General features: G+C 48.4%; 1 long non-coding RNA gene across 1 annotated transcript; it reads right to left on the minus strand.

The window, feature by feature from the left end:
• Positions 1-813: 813 nt before the first annotated feature.
• Positions 814-6,256, minus strand: LOC129784350 (uncharacterized). Its single transcript, XR_008747003.1, has 2 exons — positions 6,144-6,256; positions 814-5,348 (listed from the first exon to the last, which is right to left on the minus strand). It is a non-coding gene; the product is annotated as an uncharacterized LOC129784350 (long non-coding RNA).
• Between the last annotated feature and the right edge of the window lie 386 nt (positions 6,257-6,642).

The raw sequence follows: 6,642 nt of genomic DNA on the forward strand, positions 1-6,642 counted from the left end.
CAGAGATGGCTTCTTTATGGGGCAACCCCACCAACCAACTTGGCAAGGCATTTGGCTTTGGGTACCTCGTGAGGAGGATGCTTTCCTTCTGCTGAGTCTTGGTCTTTTTAGCAAGGGGAGCTCGTCCAAGCTAGGGGCTGCTCTGCCTACCCTTACAACAGAGCAGTCGGTGAGGACCCTCCTGATGAGCATGCTCATGGAGTTTCAAGGTGGGTATTTTAAAAAAAGAGTCGTTGGAGAAACTAAGGGTTTTTTAAAGAACACATGAACTACATCATTTTAATTCATCGGCAACAATGAATATTTTTACATTGTTGCTCATTATGTGTCCCTGCTCACACTTCCTGTGTTAATCACAGTTCTGATTAACTCTGCTCATTAAAGCAAGCTGATCAAGTCACTAACATGCAAATGACCTCACTGCACCTGCAAAATGTAATTCAAGCAAATTTACACTGTATGACCTTTGCCATTTCCCTTAACCCTGAACATGTCAACTCTGAGATCCAGAACCTGAGGACTTCCACAAACTTCTGGTCTGCAGGTCTTGCAGAAAGCCTGGATGCGTCTTCGTCCCTGGGACCTTAAGGTCCAGCTTTCTGATGGTAGCTGCTCAGCACTTTCCTGAGACTGCTCTATTTTTTTCATGTCTTAGACTGGCTAATCTGAAATCTCAGTTTTATTTTGAAAACTCTGACCTGGATACACAGGTGAAAAAACTGAGGAGCAAAGTCATGACACTTGCCTGTACAAAAAGACAGCAAACATATGGGGAGGGAAAGAAGCGAAAAATAGTCTACCAAAGCTAACTAATGGGAGCCAGTTACATATTCAAGAGTTTATTACTAATATTTCATGATAGAAGTCTCACAAACTGAACTTCATATTTCTCTTTACAGAATGTCAGGCAAGCAAGGACTGTATACAAAACAACAGGACATAAATGCTAGAAAAGTTTGCTGACACTTAGGAGTACAGATGTTTTCAAATGTAAAAGTAGGGTAAAAGTTGTATAGCTTGTAAAGATTTTGATATATGGTATAAATTACTTATTTTCTTGCAAATGGAGAGAGGCATTTCGTCTGTAAGGTACACTGAAATATCACCCTTTGAGTTCTTCCCATAAGCAGTAGAATACAATTATATTGACAACTTCCTAGAGTCAATCATTCAGACATTTGTTTAAATAAAAATTAGAGAATGTTCTCATGTGTCTTTACATAATCAGGAAACAAAGAAGATGTTCTAATGATGCTATTTTTAAGTATCTCTTCAGTGATTCAGTTTGAGTCTTCTGCTTAACAGCAGACACTAGGGTTTGCATTTTTCCTTGCTGTTTAACGATGACCCCATAAAACTACTGGGGGCGGGGGCAGGGAGAAGCAGTAGCTCAGTAACTCTGGCTTTTTTTCATTTTTTTTTTCACACAATTCCACTCTTACCCAGCACACTGCCTCCCTTTTACCTTGTGTACACTCAAGAAAATGAAACTTTTTTTGCACTTTTTTTCTACAACACTGGGATAGGCAATTCAATCCCAACATGGTAACAAGCATTTATAAAAAGTTAACAAAACTGCTTTCATTTCAAGGTTAGGAAACATAACAGCATAATGACAGGAACAGTAATGAGGAAAGAAATTCCACTTTGGTAAGAAATACAGCTATTTCTGCTTAGAGGAACAAAAAAAAACTTTGTAAAATACTCAGGTCTCTGAAACAAATATTTTTTTACTGCAGTTTTATAGTTCTTCATCTCTGGGGAAATCAATTTCAGAATGATGCTGACCTTTTCCAAAAACTTTGGACTCGTCGATTTAAGTGTGCTGTGAAAGACACGGGCTGCCACTCTGCTGTCCCAAATACTCCAACACCAGAGCTTTAACCATGCTTTTCCATCCTGTCGTACTCAGCTTAGACTGAGAAGAAAGAACCGTGGGTATGTTGGTTGCAAAGGACCTCTGGAGTTCACGTACCCAAATCTCATGCTCAGTGTGTTACATTAAAACGCAATGCTACGAGGAAGGAAACTTTCCTGATCTAAAAGCATACCTGCTTACTTAGCTCATACGTATGAGTGTTCCCAGCTAAACCAGTCCGCTTTCTGCAAGATAAGGCCTTGCAAGAGCAAAATTAAACACGCTGAGATTTTCTTTAAAGAAAAAACTCTACAGAACAACCTCAGAAGTTTCCTGAAACAGCAGCAGCAAGGGTGTACATTCACAATCTAATAAAGGCCTACTAATGCTAAAATATCACAACAGGAAAATAAATATTGAAGGATCAATAATGAAAATCAACAAAAATAAATACATTTTAAACTAGGGAAATATGTTATATACTGATTCAGAATAAAAAAAAAAGATCACAATAGAAAGAGTAAATATGAATAAAGCAGATTAAAAAATATATTAGGTTTATTCAAAATACTGATTAAGTGGACTAGCTACCTTCCTATAAAAGAGAAGGAAACTGGACTAGCTGTCTTCCTGCAAGTGAGAAGGAAATGAATGCACTGTAAATACTAAGGGTCACTAGGTAGGGTAGGAAGGAAAAACAGGCACCTACAGACTGCAGATGTTTACACAGGGACTATTCCCCTCGCTAACGCCAAGCATCCGGACTCAGGCTCCTAAGCCTGCACATAGCAGGACCAACTTCAGGGCTCCTGAGAGCTGGCTGGGTCAGGGTTTCTGCTTGGGCACTCTCCAGAGGGTCTCTGCCCACAGGCAGCACAAAGAGAGCCTGGAAAAAAGCAAAATACTGAGAGAAAAAATAATGTTTTCTTTGCAGCGTCCACCACTAGTTTAGAAAACCATCCCTCAAGTCCGCCTTGTAATGCTATTACCAATTGCTGAATTTTCCAGTTGTGTGCTATGTCAGCAATAAATACTAGAGGTCAGCAGGAGGACTAGCAGCATGGTCCTAGCTTCTTCTTGATGAAAATCACTCAATTTTGGCAACGCACAGAGTTTCATCCAGCCCTTAAAACTGTAATGTGGTATCTCTAATAGCATGGAAGAGACTAGAATTTCTGATGAATTATTGTAATTTAATGAAAAAAACCCTGCAGATTATCTGTAAAATAAATACACGAATAAATAAGTATGGTTATTTAGCAATAGTACAGGTTACACTTGTGCATGCAAAGGAGCAGAAGACGTGTATCTCTGCGTTTCCTCCTCTTGATCTCCTGGCATGTGCTCCCAACACAACCCTGCCTGTGGTTTTTCGCTGCTCCTTTCTCTTGATTTTGTGTGGATGATCGGAGGGTATGAGTTTTCTAAGGGCTTATTTTTCAGCAAGGGCTACCTGAAGTGAGTGTTGCACATGGGAAAATTCAGGAGTTGCAGGTCTGTTACAGAGACAGTGATGGGATGCGAGAGGGTAAGCATTAATGGTGAGAAAGCACCCCGTGATGTGGAAAATGGGGTTTCATCTGAGTTTCATCTTGTTTTCTAACTCAGGAATACCGTGTATAGCATACTCCATTATTGGACTGCCACCATTATTGACCTTCTCACTCACAATTTCTACATCTTAATGACTGCTAAAGGAATAGAGGAGATAATTTTGGAAGCAGCCAATGAAAGTACCGTCCAAACGGTCACCCATAACAGATCATCAATGAAGAACAGTGCCAGACACTGCTGGGGATCTGGGCCACAGTCCCTCCCATGTGTCTTGTCACACCAGACACCTGCTCAGGCGTCTGTGCCACTACCCAGTTGCTGTCACAGCCCCTGCCATTGCCATGGGAAGGGTCTGGAACAGAAAATGGAAAAAGGCTCTTTCCCCACCAGGGAAAACACACAAACCTCTGAGTGAGATGGTGTTTTAAGTACAGCTCTTGTAACTTTCTTTTATGCTGAAACAAAGAAAGATAGGCCTTGATCTTGCAAACACAAAGGCCACCTTATTCCTGAAAGGAGGAAAAAGCCAATCCCACTGAAGCCTGGAGAAGTTTTGCCAGGAGCCCCTATAAAAGCAAAAATTCATCCCAGAATGCAGGATGCAAAACTTCCTCAGGAGAGGAAGCCTAAATCACACTCCGGTATTCAACAGGTAGGATTTTTAGCCTGGGGTGCACGTACTAGCTAGCACTGGCCCATATGGTCATACAGACATGGCTGCAGAGCCAGGAGGCAGCGCTGCAGGAAAGGGTTCCCCGACTGTCCCCACCAGCGGGCACCTGGCAGAAGGGACCTGGCCAAGCCCAAGCACTGTACCATCATCTGCTGTGCCTGGACCGACCCCACATACCACTTGCCAAATGCTTGGCTTCATGCATGTTGGTGAAACTACCAACCCCGCTGAAGTCACCGCTCCAGTGGAGAAAACTTAAGAATTCTGGCAAGGGTTTGTTGGATTATCCCTATTGCCAGACATAAAGTGCCCCATTTACCTCCAAGAGAAGACTGCAACCCAGTATTTCACTGTCAACAGCATGAACACACATAAAATGTTTCAGTAAGAGGTTTCGGGTATCCTTTGGGTATCCTTCCAGCCTTCCTCAGAGTGTCATCCTCAGGTGTGTCATCCTCAGGGTGTCATCCACACCTACATCTGACCAGGGGACTTGGGAGTGTGCCTGGGCGATCAGGTCTGGATGCTCACCCTGGTCGTACCCTAACTCCAAACTCAAAGGCAGGCATTAACAGCCCCATTCCACCTCCCACAGAATGGGGTGCTGGGGCAGAAACTGAGGTGTCCCGCCAGCCCCAAGCACCACCACACCACGGTGGAGATGCAACCACCGCTACTGTGCCAAGACAGGGACAGTGGAAGTCCTGCCCAAATGAGCTTACAGCCTAATGGGGGAGAGCTCACGATTTCGCACGGTGTGCATGTAACGTGCATTTCCTCGTTGTGACGTTTTGCTTTGAATCTCGCACTGCTAAGCACAAAGGCCAATGACAAAATAAATCACTCGGGCACAGTATTGATTCTTGGATGACAATTACATAAAAAAAAAACCAAAACTTAATGTTTCGGTGTGTTACATAAATATTTCCCCTCTGGCATCTATTATACACATTGCAGCCATACCTTTAAATTAATTTACGCAGTTTCTTTTGAGGAGAGGCATCCAAATTTTTGCCTCAGCCTATTCCACTCACTTTACGCAGTGGAGTACATGCAAAGGAAGAGCAGAAGCAGAGGTAAGAGAGGGAAATTGATTGCTGCCAGCCCGGTAGGGAAACGTTAACCTTGCAGGCAGGGGACAAACAGCAGAGTCATCTGCAACATGCAAACCAGCTTCTTCATTTCCATAGTGAGGCAAAGGAAATGCCCTTCAGAAATTCTCAACACTATTACCGCTATAAAGAAGTTGCCTTTAGTGGGACCCTGTGGACAAAAAGGAATTTAAAAAATAAATACTAAGATTAAATGTATTGGCTAAGCAGTTTTTGACACCGAAAACGGTGGTGGGTGGTCAGTGTTCGCCTGACACTGATGCAGACTGGTCGTCAGTCCCTAAACGCGACCTCACGAGATCGTTTTCAGCTAACAGAGATGCTAAAAGTGCCTCCGCTTCGGCACCCCCCCCCCTCCCTACCCTGCCCAGCCCGCACCCTGACCCGTGCCACATCTCCGAGTCACTCTCAACCGACTTCACACCCCGGCGGGATTTCCGTCGCTCTCCAGCCGGCGGGGCTCACTTCAACCAGCACTGCGGTGCCAGGTGCATTTCCGAATAACCGTGTTGCCGAGATGAATTCTAAGAGGTTTGCCTCAGCCCGGCCCAGTTTGCTGAAGCAGCACCAGGTTCACGCCTGCCCGCCCCCCCCCCCCCCCCCGCGGCCGAGCACAGGGCGACACCGAGCGCAGCGGAGCCCCGCTGCCAGCCCCGTTCCCAGCCCCGCCAGCGATGCCCGCTCCCGGGGCACGACTCCCCGCCCGCCGCCACCCCCACCCCCCCGGAGCCGCCGCCTGGTGCCGAACCGGCGCCGGGACCCCCGCGCTGCTCCCTGCCGGCACCGCAGCCCCCGGGGTCACCGCCCGCCCGGCTGCCGCGCCCCCCGGGCCCTCCCTGGCGAGCGGCGGCAGCTCCGCTTCGTTTTAATTTTCATTTTTTCCCGCCAGCACCATAGGGGGACATCAACCATCACCTATTAAGCATAACCGACAGAGGATAGTTACCAGCGAGGAGCGGCGCTGCAACAGGCGATGCCGAGCAGGGGGCGGGCGGGCTGCCACAGCCCCTCCGCCTGCTCCCACCGCCGACGCACCCCGCGCCGCCGCGGGAGCCCCGCCCACGCCGCGGGAGCCCCGCCCACGCCGCGGGAGCCCCGCCCACGCCGCGGGAGCCCCGCCCACGCCGCTGGGCCGCGCCCCGCTCCCCTGGGCCCGCGCGCCGCCGTCGCTGGCGGCCGTGAGGTGTCGCCGGCTGGGGCGGCCGTCGCGGCTCGGAGAAGGGGAGCCGGCGCCCCGGGACGCCCCGAGCTCTCCTGGGGGCTGTGGGGGCCTTACAGCGGGACGCCTGGCCGCCCCCGGCAAGCCCCGGCTCCCGGCGTCCTGTGCCTGAGCTCCCGGGGGCCCGCGCCGCCCCTGGGGAGGGAGGAGGGTGCGTTCCCTGGGGGCCTCGGCCCCGGGAGCGCCTCAGCCCCCCGGCCCCGGGGCCGGCCGCAGGGTCCGGGAG

This window comes from Falco peregrinus, chromosome 4 (assembly GCF_023634155.1).
Source record: "Falco peregrinus isolate bFalPer1 chromosome 4, bFalPer1.pri, whole genome shotgun sequence".
NCBI lineage: Eukaryota > Metazoa > Chordata > Aves > Falconiformes > Falconidae > Falco > Falco peregrinus.